Source organism: Choloepus didactylus, chromosome 10 (genome assembly GCF_015220235.1).
Source record: "Choloepus didactylus isolate mChoDid1 chromosome 10, mChoDid1.pri, whole genome shotgun sequence".
NCBI classification, from domain to species: Eukaryota; Metazoa; Chordata; class Mammalia; order Pilosa; family Megalonychidae; genus Choloepus; species Choloepus didactylus.
Genome location: NC_051316.1, coordinates 44,083,608 through 44,106,049, shown reverse-complemented (window position 1 = coordinate 44,106,049; position 22,442 = coordinate 44,083,608). Strand labels below are relative to the sequence as shown.

Genomic DNA, 22,442 nt, shown 5'->3' with positions numbered 1-22,442 from the left:
TACACTGGATAAAGGGAGTTGGATCCACAAGGTCTTTACAATCACACTGTCACCCCTTGTAAGTTACATTGTTATATACTCATCTTCAAGAGTCAAGGCTACTGGGTTGGAGTTTGATAATTTCAGGTATTTACTTCTAGCTGTTCCAATGCATTAAAAGTTAAAAAGGGTTATCTATATTGTGCATAAGATTGCCCGCCAGAGTGACCTCTTGACTGCGTTTGGAATCTCTCAGTCATTGAAACTTTATTTTGTTTCATTTCACATCCCCCTTTTGGTCAAAAAGATGTTCTCAATCCCACGATGTGAGGTTCAGATTCACCCTCAAGAGTCTTATCCTCCATTGCCAGGGAGATTTACACCCCGTGGGAGTCCGGTCCACGGCGGGGGGCGGGGGGGAGGGCAGTGAGTTCACCTGCTGCGTCGGGTTAGCTAGAGAGAGAGGGCCACATCTGAGCAACAAAGAGGTACTCAGTCCCCCAAGACTTTTTAGGAAAGAGTAATGGCTCTAACTTGAGTTGGAGAAAATGTATGGGCTGAAAATCATGTATTTGCTAGAGGGGGGTAGGTTGATGGCCATGAGAAGAAAGAGGACCAAAACCATGCCACACTAATAATGGTGAAAACAGCGTGATAACTGGTACTCCCTTTGATATGATAAAGTAATTTTAAATAATACTGAATACTTAAAGCCTTAGGGTTTTTTTGTTTGTTTGTTTTGTTTTACGCTTTTGTTTTTTTTTATAGAAATGAAATGAAGGGCTCACGAAAATAATGCTCACTATTCATAGCTTCTTTATAAAAGTGCTAAGATGAACCGCCACCCTTGTTTTATACTGTGCTACTTAATCAGAAATCAGCACAATCAGTACTGGGATCCCGGCATTTCACCTTATGGTTTTTGACATTTAGTGATTGCTACTCTGGTGAAGGGCTGCTGTAGTGCTACTAACATCTTCCCTTGACATCCGAGTGGCACAGTCATCATTAGACCTGAATTTAAAAGGGTTCAGACTTAAGATAATTAACATATGTAAGAATTGTGGTCCCAATCAAGTGTAAGTCTTTTTGTATGAAATTTCATTTTTTAATTGCCCTGTTGTTGATGTTTTAAAAAGAGACCCAAAGACAATTTAAAACCAATTGTTACCATCCCTGGTCAGTCCCAAGCCATCCATGAACACTGTAAATAACTTTTGGTATAGATGTGAATTATTGGAATGCTAAGAGATTTATAAAATGATTAGTATAATTCTTAAAGAAAGAAGAAATCTTGATTTGTTTTACTTAAAAATCATTTATAGACTTTATATTACTTTTCAGGTATTAGAAAATATGTAAGGTTAAAAGACTTTTCCCCTTCCTTGAGTAATGCAAGGCAAGAAATGAAATGGGCTCTTTCTACTTGTCTTTATTCTGGGCTCAGAGGGATTAAGCATTTTACCAAAGATCATAAAGCTAGTAAAGCAGATGGAGTTAGGATTCAAATGCAAATTGGTCTGACTCGAAATCCAATGTTTTCCAATTCTCCCATACGGATTTCTCCATATTGTATCATAATTCAAAAAGTCCTTCTTTCCCTCTTCACCTGAGCCTGATGCTATATTAATTTTTACAGAAGTCACCTATATTATCTGTATGAGTTGTCTGTTGCTGAGTATATAACCCTACTTATTTTTTAAAATGCATGGATGTATCTGTAGAACAACAAATATTTTGCTTTCAAGTCCTAAAATGCCTAATGTAGTACCTAGGAATTTCTTTTTCTTTGTGTTTTAGGTAACCAAGCAACCTTTTTCTCTTATTAATTTAGAAGTATGGAAGGCAAATACCCACACTTATATTAGAATCTCTGACTTGCCTCTTTTCTCTTTCTTCCTCCCAGACCCCCCCCCATCATAGAAATATAGTGTCAGCTCATTTTTAACATTACCAGAGAAGCAGAGAGAAAGGGAAAAAGCTGGTTTAAAGCATCAACAGCCTACAAACAGATTGGGTTCCATGCTTAAATTGGAGGCGCTTGAGGAGAATTGGTGGTTCTCAACCTGGAGATGATTTTGCCCACCAGCAGACATTTAGCAATGCCTTGAGACATTTTTGATTGTTACAACTCAGAGGGCATGGAGCTGATTCTAATGGCATCTAATGAATAAAGGCCAAGGATGTTGCTAAACATCCTACAGTGCACAGGATAGCCCTCTACAACAAAGAATTATCCAGCCCAAAATGTCAATAATATCATGGTTAAGAAACCCCATTGTATTTGAAATGATGGCTAGACAGGATCAAAGCACTGAAATTCCCTGTATATTTTAGTTGAGTGGTTTTCAGGCTTTTCAGCTGTAGAATGCGTTACTAAAACAAAAGCTTACTCAGGAGTCCAGTGAATACAACAGGCTAAAACAGAACTGTCCTGAATGGGAAGAAGGGGACCCAAGCCTGAAATGCCACAAGATGAAGGTTCATTGAAGGTAGCTTTCATCACAATAACATTTCAGATGAAGAAGGGGAGAACTGTTGTAATGGGTCTTGGCACTAACATTGTTCTAAGGATGTGTGGCATAACACCTTCATCTCCTCTAGTTGCTTTACCTAAAAAACTGTTTTTCATTAAATCTTTTCATTAAAAAAAAATCACTCCCTTGGTTTTCACATCTAGGTATTTAGTACCTCCTGATTGATAAGTTTCTAATTTACCACCTCTATTTGAATTTCACCTCCTTAACTAAGAAATGGCTTTCCAGGAAGTCACAGATATGAGGTCTTTATTGGTAGAACAGAGGGCATACAGATCCAAGAGGGTCTGATTCAGGTTCTTCTCTAGGGCTACAACAGCTTCCATGGTGTCCAGGTTTTTATCCCACTCATTTTGGGACAGCTTCTGCATGTTCTGGGAGATGGTTGGGTCTCTAGCAGCAGAAGGGCAAGTAGAGATTTCTCTCAGAAATTCTGCTTTTATACCTCTACTATAGTGTATATGGGGTTGGGGTTCTTGCAACTCTGGGAGGAAAACAAAGTAATACTATTTGAGAGAAAAAAAAAAATAGAGGGAGGTTAGATATGGCTAAACAAGTCGTGCCGCTATATGACTTGTCTCCCTAACCCTGTGTTTGCTCTTTCTTACTAAACAGCTTTTCTCTAACCACATTAACTAAACCAGGACCTTAATGATCTTTTTTTTTTTTTTTTTTTTTTTTTTAATCATCATTTTATTGAGATATATTCACATACCACGCAGTCATACAAAACAAATTGTACTTTCGATTGTTTACAGTACCATTACATAGTTGTACATTCATCACCTAAATCAATCCCTGACACCTTCATTAGCACACACACAAAAATAACAAGAATAATAATTAGAGTGAAAAAGAGCAATTGAAGTAAAAAAGAACACTAGGTACCTTTGTCTGTTTGTTTGCTTCCCCTACTTTTCTACACATCGATCCATAAACTAGACAAAGTGGAGTTTGGTCCTTATGGCATTCCCAATCCCACTGTCACCCCTCATAAGCTACATTTTTATACAACTGTCTTCGAGATTCATGGGTTCTGGGTTGTAGTTATAGTTTCAGGTATCCACCACCAGCTACCCCAATTCTTTAGAACCTAAAAAAGGTTGTCTAAAGTGTGCGTAAGAGTGCCCACCAGAGTGATCTCTCGGCTCGTTTTGGAATCTCTCTGCCACTGAAGCTTATTTCATTTCCTTTCACATCCCCCTTTTGGTCAAGAAGATGTTCTCCATCCCACGATGCCGGGTCTACATTCCTCCCCGGGAGTCATATTCCACGTTGCCAGGGAGATTCACTTCCCTGGGTGTCTGATCCCACGTAGGGGGGAGGGCAGTGATTTCACCTTTCAAGTTGGCTTAGCCAGAGAGAGAGGGCCACATCTGAGCAACAAAGAGGCATTCAGGAGGAGACTCTTAGGCACAAATACAGGGAGGCCTAGCCTCTCCTTTGCAGCAACCGTCTTCCCAAGGGTAAAACTTATGGTAGAGGGCTCAACCCATCAAACCACCAGTCCCCTATGTCTGTGGTCATGTTAGCAACCATGGAGGTGGGGTAGGCGAATACCCCTGCATTCTCCACAGGCTCCTCAAGGGGGCACTACATCGTTTTTTTTTTTTTTTCCTTGTTTGTCTTTTTTCTTTTTCTTTTTTTTTTTTTAACTTTCCCTTCTTTTTTTTTTTTTAACTTTCCCTTCTTTTTTCAAATCAACTGTATGAAAAAAAAAGTTAAAAAGAAAACAAACATACAATAAAAGAACATTTCAAAGAGACCATAGCAAGGGAGTAAGAAAAAGACAACTAACCTAAGATAACTGCTTAACTTCCAACATGTTCCTACTTTACCCCAAGAAAGTTACATACTATAGCAACATTTCAGTGAACTTGTTCCTACTACATCCATCAGAAATTAACAGACCATAGTCATTTCTGGGCATCCCCAGAACGTTAAATAGCTTATCTGTTCTTCTTGGATTATTGTTCCCCCTTCCTTAATTGCTCTCTACTGCTAGTTCCCCTACATTCTACATTATAAACCATTTGTTTTACATTTTTCAAAGTTCACATTAGTGGTAGCATATAATATTTCTCTTTTGTGCCTGGCTTATTTCGCTCAGCATTATGTCTTCAAGGTTCATCCATGTTGTCATATGTTTCACCAGATCGTTCCTTCTTACTGCCGCGTAGTATTCCATCGTGTGTATATACCACATTTTATTTATCCACTCATCTGTTGAAGGACATTTGGGTTGTTTCCATCTCTTGGCAATTGTGAATAATGCTGCTATGAACATTGGCGTGCAGATATCTGTTCGTGTCACTGCTTTCCGATCTTCCGGGTATATCCCGAGAAGTGCAATCGCTGGATCGAATGGTAGCTCTATCTCTAGTTTTCTAAGAAACTGCCAGACTGACTTCCAGAGTGGCTGAACCATTATACAGTCCCACCAACAATGAATAAGAGTTCCAATTTCTCCACATCCCCTCCAGCATTTGTAGTTTCCTGTTTGTTTAATGGCAGCCATTCTAACTGGTGTTAGATGGTATCTCATTGTGGTCTTAATTTGCATCTCTCTAATAGCTAGTGAAGCTGAACATTTTTTCATGTGTTTCTTGGCCATTTGTATTTCCTCTTCAGAGAACTGTCTTTTCATATCTTTTGCCCATTTTATAATTGGGCTGTCTGTACTATTGTCATTGAGTTGTAGGATTTCTTTGTATATGCAAGATATCAGTCTTTTGTCAGATACATGGTTTCCAAAAATTTTTTCCCATTTAGTTGGCTGCCTCTTTACCTTTTTGAGAAATTCCTTTGAGGTGCAGAAACTTCTAAGCTTGAGGAGTTCCCATTTATCTATTTTCTCTTTTGTTGCTTGTGCTTTGGGTGTAAAGTCTAGGAAGTGGCCTCCTAATACAAGGTCTTGAAGATGTTTTCCTACATTATCTTCTAGGAGTTTAATGGTACTTTCTTTTATATTGAGATCTTTGGTCCATTTTGAGTTAATTTTTGTGTAGGGGGTGAGGTAGGGGTCCTCTTTCATTCTTTTGGATATGGATATCCAACTCTCCCAGCCCCATTTGTTGAAAAGACCATTATGGCTCAGTTCGGTGACTTTGGGGGCCTTATCAAAGATCAGTCGGCCATAGATCTGAGGGTCTATCTCTGAATTCTCAATTCGATTCCATTGATCTATATGTCTATCTTTGTGCCAGTACCATGCTGTTTTGGCAACTGTGGCTTTATAATAAGCTTCAAAGTCAGGGAGTGTAAGTCCTCCCACTTCGTTTTTCTTTTTTAAAGTGTCTTTAGCAATTCGAGGCATCTTCCCTTTCCAAATAAATTTGATAACTAGCTTTTCCAAGTCTGCAAAGTAGGTTGTTGGAATTTTGATTGGGATTGCATTGAATCTGTAGATGAGTTTGGGTAGAATTGACATCTTAATGACATTTAGCCTTCCTATCCATGAACATGGAATATTTTTCCATCTTTTAAGGTCCCCTTCTATTTCTTTTAGTAGAGTTATGTAGTTTTCTTTGTATAGGTCTTTTACATCTTTGGTTAAGTTGATTCCTAGGTACTTGATTTTTTTAGTTGCTATTGAAAATGGTATCTTTTTCTTGAGTGTCTCTTCAGTTTGTTCATTTCTAGCATATAGAAACATTACTGACTTATGTGCATTAATCTTGTATCACGCTACTTTGCTAAATTTGTTTATTAGCTCTAGTAGGTGTATCGTTGATTTCTCAGGGTTTTCTAGATATAAGATCATATCATCTGCAAACAATGACAGTTTTACTTCTTCTTTTCCAATTTGGATGCCTTTTATTTCTTTGTCTTGCCGGATTGCCCTGGCTAGCACTTCCAGCACAATGTTGAATAACAGTGGTGACAGCGGGCATCCTTGTCTTGTTCCTGATCTTAGAGGGAAGGCTTTCAGTCTCTCAGCATTGAGTACTATGCTGGCTGTGGGTTTTTCATATATGCTCTTTATCATGTTGAGGAAGTTTCCTTCAATTCCTACCTTTTGAAGTGTTTTTATCAAAAACGGATGTTGGATTTTGTCAAATGCTTTTTCAGCATCTATTGAGATGATCAATTGATTTTTCCCTTTCGAGTTTTTAATGTGTTGTAATACATTGATTGTTTTTCTTATGTTGAACCATCCTTGCATGCCTGGAATGAACCCCACTTGGTCATGGTGTATGATTTTTTTAATGTGTCTTTGGATTCGATTTGCAAGTATTTTGTTGAGGATTTTTGCATCTATATTCATTAGGGAGATTGGCCGGTAGTTTTCCTTTTTTGTAGCATCTTTGCCTGGTTTTGGTATTAGATTGATGTTAGCTTCATAAAATGAATTAGGTAGTGTTCCATTTTTTTCAATGTTTTGAAAGAGTTTGAGTAAGATTGGTGTCAGTTCTTTCTGGAAAGTTTGGTAGAATTCCCCTGTGAAGCCATCTGGCCCTGGGCATTTATTTGTGGGAAGATTTTTGATGACTGATTGGATCTCTTTGCTTGTGATGGGTTGGTTGAGGTCTTCTATTTCTTCTCTGGTCAGTCTAGGTTGTTCATATGTTTCCAGGAAATTGTCCATTTCTTCTACATTATCCAGTTTGTTGCCATACAGTTGTTCATAATATCCTCTTATAATTTTTTTAATTTCTTCAGGATCTGCAGTTATGTCACCTTTTTCATTCATTATTTTGTTTATATGGGTCTTCTCTCTTTTTGATTTTGTCAGTCTAGCTAGGGGCTTGTCAATCTTGTTGATCTTCTCAAAGAACCAACTTTTGGTGATATTTATCCTTTCTATTGTTTTTTTGTTCTCTATGTCATTTATTTCTGCTTTAATCCTTGTTATTTCTTTTCTTGTACTTGGTTTAGGATTGGTTTGCTGTTCATTTTCTAGCTTCTTCAGTTGATCCATTAGTTCTTTGATTTTGGCTCTTTCTTCCTTTTTAATATATGCGTTTAGTGCTATAAATTTCCCCCTTAGCACTGCTTTTGCTGCATCCCATAGGTTTTGGTATGTTGTGTTCTCATTTTCATTCGTCTCTATATATTTAGCAATTTCTCTTGCTATTTCTTCTTTAACCCACTGATTGTTTAGGAGTGTGTTGTTTAACCTCCAGGTATTTGTGAATTTTCTAAGTCTCTGATGGTTATTGACTTCTAATTGTATTCCATTGTGGTCAGAGAATGTGCTTTGAATAATTTCAATCTTTTTAAATTTATTGAGGCTTGTTTTATGTCCCAGCATATGATCTATTCTGGAGAAAGTTCCGTGAGCACTAGAAAAGTATGTGTATCCTGTTGATTTGGGATGTAATGTCCTGTAGATGTCTGTTAAATCTAATTCATTTATCAGATTGTTTAGGTTTTCAATTTCCTTATTGGTCTTCTGTCTGGTTGATCTATCTATAGGAGAGAGTGATGTGTTGAAGTCTCCCACAATTATTGTGGAAACATCAATTGCTTCCTTTAGTTTTGCCAATGTTTCTCTCATGTATTTTGTGGCACCTTGATTGGGTGCATAGACATTTACGATTGTTATTTCTTCTTGCTGAATTGCCCCTTTTATTAGTATGTAGTGGCCTTCTTTGTCTCTCAAAACATCCCTGCATTTGAAGTCTATTTTATCTGAGATTAATATTGCTACACCTGCTTTCTTTTGGCTGTAGCTTGCATGAAATATTTTTTTCCATCCTTTCACTTTCAGTTTCTTTGTGTCCCTGTGTCTAAGATGAGTCTCTTGTATGCAACATATTGATGGTTCATTTTTTTTGATCCATTCTGCGAATCTATATCTTTTAATTGGGGAGTTTAATCCATTTACATTCAACGTTAAAACCGTGAAGGCATTTCTTGAATCGGCCATCTTATCCTTTGGATTATGTTTGCCATATTTTTCCCTCTCTCTATTAATATCCTTTATTGTACCCATACCGAATCTCTTTAGTACTGAACCTTTCTCCAAGTCTCTCTGTCCTGTCTTTGTTTCTCTGTCTGTAGGGCTCCCTTTAGTATCTCCAGTAGGGCAGGTCTCTTGTTAGCAAATTCTCTCAGCATTTCTTTGTCTGTGAAAAATTTAAGCTCTCCCTCAAATTTGAAGGAGAGCTTTGCTGGATAAAGTATTCTTGGCTGGAAATTCCTCTTACTCAGAATTTTAAATATATCGTTCCACTGCCTTCTTGCCTCCATGGTGGCTGCTGAGTAGTCACTACTTAGTCTTATGCTGTTTCCTTTGTATGTGGTGAATTGCTTTTCTCTTGCTGCTTTCAGAACTTGCTCCTTCTCTTCTATGTTTGACAGTGTGATCAGTATATGTCTCGGAGTGGGTTTTTTTGGATTTATTCTATTTGGAGTTCGCTGAGCATTTATGATTTGTGTATTTATGTTGTTTAGAAGATTTGGGAAGTTTTCCCCAACAATTTCTTTGAATACTCTTCCTAGACCTTTACCCTTTTCTTCCCCTTCTGGGACACCAATGAGTCTTATATTCGGACGTTTCATATTATCTATCATATCCCTGAGGTCCATTTCGAGTTTTTCAATTTTTTTCCCCATTCTTTCTTTTATGTTTTCATTTTCCATTCTGTCATCTTCCAGGTCACTGATTCGTTGTTCAACTTCCTCTAGTCTTGTACTATGAGTGTCCAGAATCTTTTTAATTTGGTCAACAGTTTCTTTAATTTCCATAAGATCATCCATTTTTTTATTTAGTCTTGCAATGTCTTCTTTATGCTCTTCTAGGGTCTTCTTGATTTCCTTCATATCCCGTACTAGGGTCTCATTGTTCATCTTTAGTTCTTTGAGTAGCTGCTCTAGGTGTGTCTCTTCTGGTCTTTTGATTTGGGTGCTTGGGCTTGGGTTATCCATATCGTCTGGTTTTTTCATATGCTTTATAATTTTCTGTTGTTTTTGGCCTCGTGGCATTTGCTGACCTTGATAGGGTTCTTTTAGGGTTTGTAGACCAGTTGAAGTCCTTATCTCTAATTTATCAGATCTACAGCTTCGTGGAGTAGACTTTCTCTAACTAACCAGCAGGTGGCGTCCACGAGCCACCTGTTCTCCACAAGCCAGATCTCCCCTGCTTAGCCTTTTTGGTGAGTGGGGGAGTGAGTCTTGTGGGGCCCAATTGGTGTCCCAAGCTTGCGTGTGTAGTTGGTGTTGCCTGCCCTGTATGTGGGGCGTGTTTCTGGGCAGTCGGGGAGGGGGGGTGGCCCTAACAATCAAATCTCCCTGATGATCCTAGAGTTTTAAAGCTACTGCAATAGTCTAATCCTTCAGTTCAGTCCTGCCACAGTTTGTCTCTGCCACTGACCCACAAGTCTTTGGTATTGGCGTATGGCTCCTGAGACTTGCAAGTGGGCCCCTCTTCCAGGCTGTGCACCCCGGGTCCTCTGTTGAGGGATGACTGTGCTATGTCGCAGGTGAGTGCCGTCCCCCCAGGGCAGTTCTGGGCTGCTGGGCTGTGTTGGGAGGCTCCCAGTCTGCTCAAATGATGGCTGAATGGGGCTCTGTTAATTCACACTGCTCCCCCTTCCCAGCTCTGGGACATTCAGCTGAGGTTGCAGGGAAGGCTAATGTCCACGCCCAGTTTTGTGGTGTGTGCCTGTTATTTGAAGCACTTCCGTCACACTGGGTTGTCTGGGGCAGCTCTGGGCTATGGGGCTGGCGATGGGCAGGAGTGTTTCCTGTCCACCAGGATGGTGGCTGTGAGCAGACACCCCTCTTTTCTTGGGAAGTTGTGTTGTTCAGTGAATTTTCTCAGCCACTGGATTATTGCCTTTTGTCTCAGAGCTCTCTTAGTTCTGCTCTTGACTTGACGTGCCCAAATTTCAATTCTTTGAAGCTTTCTGTATTGAGCTTCTTAGAGTAATTGTTTTAGAAAAAGCAAAAAGGATTTAAAAAAAAAAAACAAAAAAAAAAAACCGGCCCTCCTCAGAGATCTAATGGGTTATTGAAATGCTAATAGACAAAGCAACCAGGGCCATTAAGGAAAAGTGCCCAGGGCAGAGAGATCAGCCTTGCTTCGGGATTTGCATATGCGCCTCAAGGCCTGATCTCCGCCCTTCCCCTTTCTGTGTTCACCAGAACTCCAAAAATCCTCTGCTTTTATTTTGGAGTTTTTCGTGTTGTTTTTTTTCTATGCCTGTCTCCTCTCTGCTGGGCTGGCTGCTCTCAGAGTCTCTGGTGTCTGGCCTCAGTCTATCTATGGTTGGAGTTTGAATCAGTAGAATGAGTTTCCGGTAAGAGCCGCCACTGCAATTCTCCCTTCTCCTTCCTGGAGCTGACAGCCCCTCCTCCCCCGGGACTGAGCCTGGCAGGGAGGGGCGCGGGTCCCCTGGCCGCAAAAACTTACAGATTTCGCTGATCTCAGCAGTTCCACGTTTTCATGAGTGTTGTATGAAGTATGCCCAAAGACAGATTGCTCTGTGGTGTCCAGTCCACGCAGTTCCTGGCTTTTTACCTACTTTCCTGGAGGAGTAACTAAAACATACAGCTCACCAGTCTGCCATCTTGCCCCGCCTCCTTATATGATCTTTCCTTAATGATCTTTTATAAATCAACCTCTTTATTTTTTTAACCCCTTTATTTTTAAAGGGGAAATTGCTATATCTCTAAAATTCTGCTTAATAAAGAGTACCACTACCCTTATTTTACAAAGAAAGCAAGTAAGTGCACAGAGAGCACCAGATTCATCCACCAGCTCATGGTTAAATTCAGAGTAGTACCTTGCACTCATTCCTTGGCACTGGATTATTGTATTTGTTCTTCAATTGTATTCGTTCCTGAGCAAATATTATGAAAACAGTCCCCTTGAACCAGTTGTGATCACAATTTTGATGGGTAGATTCTATCTGTAACCATTCAAGCTACACTTGCTTTCAGTATTCCAACTGAGCATTCTACTTACTGTGCAGTTTCTGAAGAAGAATGGGTGCCATACGCAGTGAAGAGTCCAAACTGAGCCCTTATTCTCCATTTAATCTTGATCCATCGCATCTGAATGAAAATCTAAGTTTTAATGGCTAATTCTACAATACCTGTGTTCTAAATACTTTGACTTGTGTCCGTTTTGTTGGATTGTAAAAATGAATATGTCTACCAGCACTTTGCACTCCAGAAACACAGCTGCTTTTACTAAAATGCAATTGTGAGAAGTCTCTGAACCATTATTGATACAAAGCTGTATTTCATATGTGGGAAAAATAAACAGTAGATTCAAATGAAAAGGAAAAATAAATGGACATTTTAAAATAAATTAAAGAATTTTTGTTTCTTAATTCCTTCTCTTTTAAAGTTGAAGAACATTTGAAATTTTAAGGCATTTTTATGAGATCTTTTAATGGGAAAATTAAGTGCTAATAATCATTGGTGCTTATCAAAACCGACAATTAGAGTGGACCTGCCAGAGAATGCTCTTGCCTTGGTAATAGTCTATGTAGTGAAATGGCTAATGGATAATGAACCAAGTTGAATGCCTTGAGGTTGGCTCTTATGGCAAGAAGAAAGAGTAGTGACTAAAAGGGCTTGGTAAAACTTGGGTGTTTAATTTATATGTTTATTGCCTAAAGCCTGGCTTTCTGTAAATTATTCTTACCATTTAAACTAAATGATTAAATTGTTTATACAGTGTGTAGATTATCCAGGACCCTTTCTGTCTTGCCCATGTTTCAGCCACCATTTTTGTTATTAATTTTGTGTTAGATAAGGTAGAAATAGAAGCTGAAGTTCATACCAGATGTGTCCATTATGTTTTATAAATTTTGTTGACTAAGCAGATTGGAGTTTTTAAGTATTGAATTAAACTGCACAAAAGTCTAGGGGACATCCCAATAAATGTTACTGAAATAAATACATTACTAGAAATAAACACATAATTAGAAATCATATTACTAGACCAATGAAAAATGGATTCTGATAACTATAAAGGATACAGTAAATTGGGAAGAAAAGTATTGTTCTAAAATACAGCAGGAGAAGAAATATTTAATGTTTAAATCTTCATTATCAGCCTCTTTCTCTAGATGTGCATGTACTTATATGCAGTTTATTTGAAAATTCAGGTGTGTTAGTGATGGCAGAGATGATTGGGATAAAGATAGTTGAACAGTATTTGCTGTCTTCCAGAATCCAAGCAGGGTTGAAGGAGAGGCTAGGCCTGCCTAAGAGTCTCCTCCCGAATGCCTCTTTGTTGCTCAGATGTGGCTCTCTCTCTCTGGCTAAGCCAACTTGGCAGGTAAAATTACTGCCCTCCCCCCTATGTGGGATATGACACCCAGGGGAGTAAATCTCCCTGGCAGTGTGGAATATGATTCCCGGGGAAGAATCTAGACCTGGCACTGTGGGATAGAGAACATCTTCTTTGCCAAAACGGGGATCTGAAAGGAAATGAAATAAGCTTCAGTGGCAGAGAGATTCCAGAAGGAGCTGAGAGGTCACTCTGGTGGGCACTCTTAAACACAATATAGACAACCCTTTTTAGGTTCTAATGAATTGGAATAGCTAGCAGTAAATACCTGAAACTATCAAACTACAACCCAGAATGCTTGAATTTTGAAGACGATTATATAATAATGTAGCTTATCGGGGTGACAATGTGATTGGGAAAGCCATATGGACCACATTCCCCTTGGTCCAGTGTATGGATGGATGAGTAGAAAAATGGGGACAAAAAAAAGGCACCCAGTGTTCTTTTTTACTTTAATTGTTCTTTTTCACTTTAATTTTTATTCTTATTATTTTTGTATGTGTGGTAATGAAAATGTTCAAAAATTAATTTTGGTGATGAACGCACAACTATATAATGGTACTGTGAACAACTGAATGTACGCTTTGTATGACTAAATGGTATGTGAATATATCTCAGTAAAATTGAATTTTAAAAAAGTGGATGGAGGAACCAATACATCAATTCATCAATCACTAAGAAATCCCACAAAACAAACACTGGTTGTATGTAAAAGCTATTCTTCGATCTAGTCTTCAAATTAGCATTCACTTGGGGCTCCATAATATGAATGGCAGATGAGTAGAAATCTCTGTATTTATTGGGTGTTTTTTTTTCTTTCTTAAAATGAAATATGTTGTAAGTAAACTCATAGACTTAAAATCTAGACTGTAAGTTACTGGAAAATAGAATAAGGAGAATGGGAAGCAGATACTTAATATGTACAGAATTTTTAACTAGGTTGAATTTCAGTGTCTGAAAACGTATAGAGGTGATGGTAGCCCAATATGGCGAGTGTAATTAACAGTACTGAGTTACTTGTGTGATTGTGGTCGAAAGGGGAGGTTTCAAGTTGAGTGTGCTGATAGAAAGCTAGAGGATAAAACAGGACTGTATAACCCTGTGAACCCTCTGGTGGATAATGACTGTGGCTAACTGTACAAATATAAAAATTTTCTTTCATAACTAGAATAAATGTACATCATTATTACAAGCAGTCAATAATAGAGTGGTATTTGGGGGAAAATGTACCTACTGCAAATTATGGACTATAATTAGAATTATTTTAACATTCTTTCATCAGCAGTAACAAATGTACTTCACCAGTGCTCAGGGCCAATAATAATAATATCAATAATACCAGTAATGCTATGGGACAAGGGGTATGGTACGTATTGTTTTTGTTTTTTGAGTAATGAAATGTTCTAAAATTGATTGTGGTGATGAATGCACAACTATGTTATGATACTGTGAACCATTGTACACTTTGGATGAATTATATGATATATGAATATATCGTAATAAAACTGCTTAACAACAACAACAAAAGAATCCAAGCTGAGTTAAAATACGGTAAAGAGTTCAACTCTCTCTTTTCCTTCCCCTTCCTGCACCCATCTTGTGTAAACATGATTAAGATATACTATAAGCAATGGAGGAAAACTCGGTACTTTGGTACTTTCATCCCCCCAAAATACAGCATAACTTCCACGAATAGGGGCTAGACATGGCATTCCAGAGAATGTGCATTAAGATGAATAAAGAACTTTTAGGGAAGATTGTCCTCTGGGAAGTAGAACTAGCTTTGTTATAGTAGAACCTTTCCCTGTACTAATATATATATATATATTTTTACTTTCTGAAATACAACATTTTATTGCTTAGGTGTTTGATACAGAACAGCTTTTCTTTTCATTTTGAATTTGGAAGTACTATACAACTGTATACAAAGAGGAACAAAAGTACCAAAACCAAACTTGTGATTCTCTGTTCATGTGGCATAAACTATTTTTGTACATAACATGTAGCAGCAGTTTTTAAAGTTCTCCTTAGAAAAATATGAAATTCTACACATTTATTACCATTTCCTGTTTAATGCATAAGCTGAAGTCACTAGGATTAACTTCCTTCTTGAAGAAAGAATGGAGGAAAGAGAAGGTCAGAAAATAGGATTCAGTGCTGAAACTGGCTTCTGACTGTCACATGGCTTCCCCAGAGCTATGTGGGAAACAACCATTCAGGGGCTTTTTGTTTTGTTTTCACAGTCAAGTTTAATGCAGTGATTGAATCGCAGGACTATATCAGTTAATCAAGGAGAAAAAAAGAAAAATTTGCACCTCAAAAAACTTTTCAAAGATATCTCTCCTCTCTGTCTCTCACTCTCTCAATCATTCACTATAAATAAATATATCCAGAATTGAAAACAAATCACACATTTCACAGTTTAATATTGGGGGAAAGGAAGAATGACAAACAAATAATACGTTTCTCAACCACACTAATAAAATGTGGCAAGAGTTTATTGACTTTGAATGTATAGATCAAGGCTAAATAAAGCTTTAAATCAATAGTGATATTGCCAGCTGCTGTGCTGGGAGCTGGTTTGCTGCTACATCTCGTTGCTGTGGAGAATTTAGCCATGGCTTCTCCCCCTACAATATTGAGAGTTTTAGTGTGGAAGGTTGCAAAGGAAAACGGAAACATAAGGAACCCCAAATAACAATAATGAAAGTAACGGTAACAATAGTCATTTTTAAAAAATAAAAGGATGTATAAATTGATTTTACTAAGTTGACCTCACTGGGTTGGGTTATACAAGGGAACATTGGTTCTGATTTGCATTTGAGAGAAAATAAAACCTCATTTTTAAACTGGTTCATACGTCTCTAATACAGTTAAAAATCATATATACCTCAACCTTTTTTTCCTTTTGTAGGCAGAGATAGCAGTTTTCAATCCCTCAAGAGTATTTATCTTCTTTTGAAGTCTGGGTGGTTGGGTATCAGGATCCAGAAATCAGCAGAGAATTTGGGTGTGGGGGGCGGGGAGGTACGTGTGTCTGCCTGTGCACAAGTTTAAGTAAAAGAGCACTTAGGGCCCCAGAGGGCAGGGGTCATGGGAAGGGAGATGAGGGGAGGGGTCTGCCTCCTCGCACCAGAAGGCAGATAGAGGGTCCAAGTGGTGGAACAGCACTTAAATCCCTGGCAACGCTATTGCTCGGGCGTCCTCCGGATCTTGGTCACAGGATAGGGTGCTGAACACAAGCTCAACTACAGTAGGATCTCTCTCTCTACTGTTGGCAGCTACAATGAGGGAAATTGAGTGTCTTCATAGGATGCTCACATTAAAAAAAGAAAAAAATCCTGCCTTTTTGCACCTAGGGGATTCAGGCTATTTAAGAAGCTAAGGAACAGCAAGTTTATTTATCTTCCAGCACCAACCCCAGATCGCAGGAAGGTAGATATAAATCTCTTTCCTTAATCTTGCATTTGTAGTTTTATCACTCCTCTACTGATATTCTGAAAATGCAATTTTACTTGTGCTGTTTAGGCTTTGAAATGATGTATCCTTTCTGATTTGAATTTTAACTATAAGAAGTAGAAGCCAGGAATCTAAGAAGTCCCTTAAAATTAGGAATTATTCTGTTGGTGAGAATCATGAAAATTATTGCTGGAATTCTTCAGAGAATTACCACAAAGTTGATACAGTTTTGGGAAGCATGGTGTGCCGGTTCGGATGTATTATGGCCCCCAAAATGCCATTATCTTTGATGCAGTCTTGTGGAAGCAGATGTATTAGTGTTGATTAGGTTGGAACCTTTAGATTAGGTTGTTTCCATGGAGATGTGACCCACCCAACTGTAGGTGGTAACTCTGATTAGATAATTTCCATGGAGGCGTGGCCATACCCATTCAGCCTGGGCCTTGATTAGTTCACTGGAGCCTTATAAAAGCTCAGACAGAAGGAGCTTCAGCCAAGAGAGAGAGCAACTGAGAGTGACATTTGAAGAGGAGCTGCAGCTAAGAGAGAACAAAATGCCCCAAGAGCAACAGTTTGGAGAATGCCATTTTGAAATGTAACCTGGGAGCAAGCAGATGCCAGTCATGTGCTTTCTGAGCTAATAGAGGTTTTCCAGACACCAATGGTCATCCTTCCGTGAAGGTACCTATTGTTGATGCCTTATCTTGGACTCTTTTCATGGCCTTCAGACTGTAACTTTGTAACCAAATAAACCCCTTTTATAAAAGCCAATCCATTTCTGGTATTTTGCATAAGGCAGCATTAGCAAACCGGAACACATGGTAAAAGAAATGAAAAAGATCTTGATACTTCGCATTGGTCTTTCAAAGGAAATGACATATAGATCTAGCTTTAACCCCAAAACTCTGAGGTCTCCCATTTTCTGATTGTACCTTAAGCAAGTGGATAATTATGCTATTTATATTGAACATTACATTTTTCAAAGCTCTGTCACAAGTACTTAATTCTAATAAAAACCTATGGAGGCGGGAAGAGCAGATGAAGAAGTGGCCTTAGCAAAGTTAGATCACTTACCCTAGGCATAGTTAGTAAGCAGCAGATTGAAAATTAGAACGCAGATTTTTTTTTTTCATAATCTTCATTCCTATTTTTATTTTAATGTCAGATCACTGAAGTCTGACACAGATTCATCCACCATGACTTGAACCATTTCCTCTCTCTTAAATTAAACAAGCAGATTTTTTCCTTAGAGCATGAAAGTAAACTTGTTATAAAAACTTTACCTTTTGTAGCCAGGAACTGGACCTGCATATGAAAAATAATTTAATATAATCCACCCGCTTTATGAGAAACAATATTGTCTGTAGAAAGAGCCAGGGTAATGATGGGGCATACTATCCCAAACAGCTCTTCTTTTCTGAACAAAAATGATGGGATTACTAAGGAGGAGAGATAAGAAAGTTAGCTTAATTTGCAATTTTTAAATAGTATCCTCAATGAACAAGGCATTATGTCTTATAGAAGATAGGTGAATCTCTGGTACCAAGGAATTTATAGTCTATTAGGAGACATGGGTCCACAAAAAATTCTTGAGCAAATTATGACAACATCTAGGTATACGCAAGAAGAGAAAGACATAGAGGCACAAAGTGAAACTGCTGAGGAAGAATAAAATGAAAACAGGAAGGATGGTGTTCTGGTTTGCTAAAGCTGCTGGAATGCAATATACCAGAATGGATTGGCTTTTATAAAGAGGATTTATTAGGTTGCAAATTTACAGTTCTAAGTCCATGCAAATGTCCAAATTAAGGCATGAAGAGGTAGCTACCTTCTCTGAGGAAAGACAGATGGTATCCGGAGTTCCTCTGTCACGTGGGAAGGCGCATGGCTGGCTCTGTTGAACCTTCTCTCCTGGGTTTAGCTTTTGATTACAGTGGCTGTCTCCAAAATGTCTCTGAGCTTCTGTCTTAGCTTCTTCCAGGGGGAAACTCTGGATTTCATATTTTAGATTCTCTCCAAAACGTGGGTGGCAGCTTCTCTGTTTCTCCTGGGGTGTTTCTGTCTAAGTGTCTCTCTCAGCTTCTCTCAGCTCCTGTGAGTCCTCCTTCTTCTTCTAGGGGCAAACACTGGGCTTTATCTCTTAGCTTAACATCTCTAAAAGTCTTTCTGTCTGCATCTTCAAGCATCTGGACCTTGAATGAGTGGGGTCACATCTCCATGGAAATAATCTAATCAAGAGGTCCCGTCCACAATAGTTCTGCCCCACAAGATTGGATTAAAAGAACATGGCCTTTTATGGGGTATATAATAGATTAAACCAGTACAGATGGGTCTAGAAAATAGATAAATTAAAGGTAGAAGAGAGGTGCAAACAATGTTTACAGGAAACCTTGGGTGGAGGGCACCAGGAAATAGAGGAAACATGTACAAGTATTACCTGTGCCTTTGATAGACAATGCAGATAATCAGGAGCTCTCTTTCTCTGTCTTGTCTTATGGTTTCATGTAGATTGTTGTCTGCCCATTGATTTGCTTTTATGTTAGCTTTTACTTCCTTTCATTATATAACCCTGGTGATCCATGAACATTAATCAGTGTTGCCTATCAAAATGATGGTTTGCTATCTGCTTTGAATATACATGTAATGAAGGGAAAACAAGGCTTGGAATTTTGGTTCTTTGACTGGATTTCTAGCCTTAAAAAATCTAAGATAACTATTATTTTTGATTCTTATATAAAAAAAGAATTAAACAGTGTTGTGTAACTGTGTGAGTAGTACCAGTGCATGGCCTCTTTGGTTATGCTCTTCAGCTCCAGTATTTCTCGTAATAGGTTGAGTCTGTTAAGGTTAATCAGTGATGAGAGCTGTGCCACCACATTCCAGGAATATAAAAATGCCTAGAGTGGAGTTTTAGTCATAGGTCACTCTTCACATCATGTTTTAGTATATAGTGACTGTGACCCCTGGCTGTATTCTGTCACCCAGAATCTCGGTCTTGATATTTTTAAAGGTAAAAGTGATGTGTTTTTATTTCCTCTACCAATTGTTCACCGTGTATGAAGCCTACTTTTTGACATTAATATTGATTGGTGCAGATTTGATTTAAAATTCCCTTCCCTAAAGTATTGAGCAGTTTCCATATTTCTCTTTTTTCTAAAGCATACTCTAAGAATTATTATAAACAAATCTACTGCATTAAGAAGAGTTAACTTCTCCATTAACTTTCAGACACAGTCTAAGCACACGGGGAGGTGAATTTAACTTCTTGTGTTCAAAATACTTGGAATTTGGGTATATTATTTCCTTAAAAGCATTTTACAAGTACCGTATGATATAAACCCATAGTATGCTTTCAGAATCTTCCTATGGTGAGCACACATTATTTGGAGCCACTACAGAAAATGTGACTGTGTGGAATTCTGTAAATGTTGTGTTTCTGTTTTTTGTACACCAAGGGTGGAGTACCAGAGCTCACTGTTTACGAAAGTACCGAGTCACCACACTTGTGATGTAAGTGGAGCTGAATTATTGGTAAAGGTTAAAGGGTAATAACCTAACCAGGAAATAGAATGTCAGGAAAGCTGTAGTAGAACAAAATAAAGCCTTTGTTTCTAGCAGGTACTAGAAATATAAAATATAGTTCTCTTCCCCCTTGGTATTTATTGTCTCAAATTTTTTGTTCTCAGGACCCGTTTACACTCTTAAAACCCAGAGACGTTTGTTTATGTGGGGTTATATGGGTTATATTTATCTGTATTTACTATGTGAGATATTAAAACTGAGAAAATTTAAAAATAATTATTTAATAAGTAATATACGTATATATAAATATATAAGTAATAAATATGCTCATTAAGTGTTAACTTTTTTTGAAAACTATTCAAAATGAAACTATAAGTAAGAAGTGGCATTGTTTTACAGTTTTGTAAATCTTGTTAGGGTCTAGCTTAAAAGGAAAAAGAAAGAGTAAATTTTAGTAGCCTTTTCAGATAATTGTGAATATTTGTCTTTGATGCTACACCAGATTTCAACAATTGGTAATTTCTTAAAGGTTAGTTGCTACATGGAATCTGAAGCCACATCTATGAGCTTTTTATACTTTGTTACACTGATTATCCATGGGTCTGCCTTGCACTTGGAATGGTTTTGTAACATCATCCATTAGCCTTTGGGAAATACTGGTTCACTGAGTTAGGCAGATGTTTCAAATGTTGGATCAAGCATACCTTGGAGATATTGCAGGTTCAAATCCAGACAACCACAATAAAGCAAGTTACACAAATTTTGGGGTTTCCTGGTGCATGTAAAATTTATGTTTACCCATTACTGTAGTCTATTAAATGTGCAATAGCATTATGTTTGAAAAAACAATGTACATTTCCTGTACACAGAGACATGAAGTGAGCACATGCTGTTGGAAAAAAGGCACTGACAGACTTACTTGACACAGGGTTGCCTCAAGCCTTCAGTGTATTTTTTTTTAAGCTATATCTCAAAGCGGATAAGGTGAAGTGCAGTAAAACCAAGGATACCTGTATATTATACTATATAAAAAATCATATATGGTAAAATCACCAACAAAGTCATCAAGAAGGCTACAGGGTTTTTGTTTTTGTTAACTGTGAGTGTGGATCTGAAGAATACAGCGATTACTAGTATAAATTGGTGCTGCTGTCTTTGTTCATGCTCAGGTATCAGCACTTTTACTCATCATTATAAAGAACGAGACACAGAAATTAAAATACTGTCACAAGATTATATGACATGAAAAGGACCTGTACAACCTGGGTTAGCATCCAGGTCTCTTGTTTCCCAAACCAGTGTTCTTTCCCTGCTATTTTATTTTCAAAATTATATCTTTCAGTCCTTACAGTGGTTCATTTAAAACTCCAAATTCTGTTCCTTATTTTCATCCTTAAATATGTAGTGAACATTTATTAGCTTTTAATTGCTTTTTTCTCCTTTTATGTTTTTCATTGCTAAAAAATGTACATTGTTTTTAAAAAGTGTATTTCTGTCTTTTTTTTTGCCAGTAAACTTTATGTACTCGGTTATAGGAATGACTTTTTTTTTTTTTTTTTTAACTCGGCAGTAGTTTTCACTAACATAACTAGTGGTCAAAATTCATCATTGATTATTCCTGGGAATTGTATCCCATAGAGAAATGAAAAAAAAAGACTAACAATCATTATTTTAACATTAAAGTTTTCTTAGCAGTAGATGAGCAAATGTTCAAAACATAACCATTTTCAAGGGAAGTTATGAGGAAAAATGTACATTTATGTGAATTTAAAGTTTTTCCTTACTATGTATTTTATAATAGAAAATCTCCAGGAGTAATTAAAAAGTTACACCTGTTTTAAAAGATGTTTCATGATACTTCACAACTTTTATGACAACTTGAAATATATATTTTCATGATTAACATCTTTCACATTTATAAAAAGAAAAAATGTCATCTTATATGTGTGCATGTGTGTATCCTTGCCTTGCTTTAAGATATGTGTATTTATATTTTCAGAGCTACTAGCCTAGCAAAACCTAACAAATTTTCAGAATGAGTTTAAATTTGGAAAGAGTATAATTGCTTTCAGCATTAGAATTCATTCTATTCTCTGAAATGATCATCACAGTCTCAACCAGAAATAAGAACATTGGAAAAACCCCAGTTGAATATCAAGACAGTATTACTTTGATCTAGGTCAAGGGTTCTCAAATGGTAGTGTTCTTAAGAATTATCTGAAGAGTTTGTTTAGCATATAGATTCTTGGGCCCCATCCCCAGAGATTCTGACTGTGTAAATCATGGACTATATAAACCCAAGAATCTGCATTTTAATTAGCTATGCAGGTGTTTGAGGCCCACTCTTTGAGTCCTTGTTTCTTCGGATTAGATGGACTCGAGAGAATTGAGAATATAGGATCTTTTGAGTTCAGATTCCAAATTTGATATCTCGTGTTTGAGTCTGTTTCACGTGTAAATTAGATGGACTCGAGAGAATTGAGAATATAGGATCTTTTGAGTTCAGATTCCAAATTTGATATCTCGTGTTTGAGTCTGTTTCACGTGTAAATTTTAACACAAACTGTTCTATAAACACCATTTTATCTCTGAATTAGTAGTTTGAGTATTTAGGGATTGGTTTATCTCAGGGACCCCTAATGTGAAACAAAATATTCATAGAAATGAAAACATATTCTAATTTCCTTGAAGCC

General features: G+C 37.6%; 1 protein-coding gene across 6 annotated transcripts in view; it reads left to right on the top strand.

The window, feature by feature from the left end:
* The window catches only part of C10H9orf85 (chromosome 10 C9orf85 homolog), a 78,094-nt gene that overhangs the window by 43,320 nt on the left and 12,332 nt on the right, over positions 1-22,442 (top strand). The gene's annotated exons all lie outside the window — the stretch shown is intronic.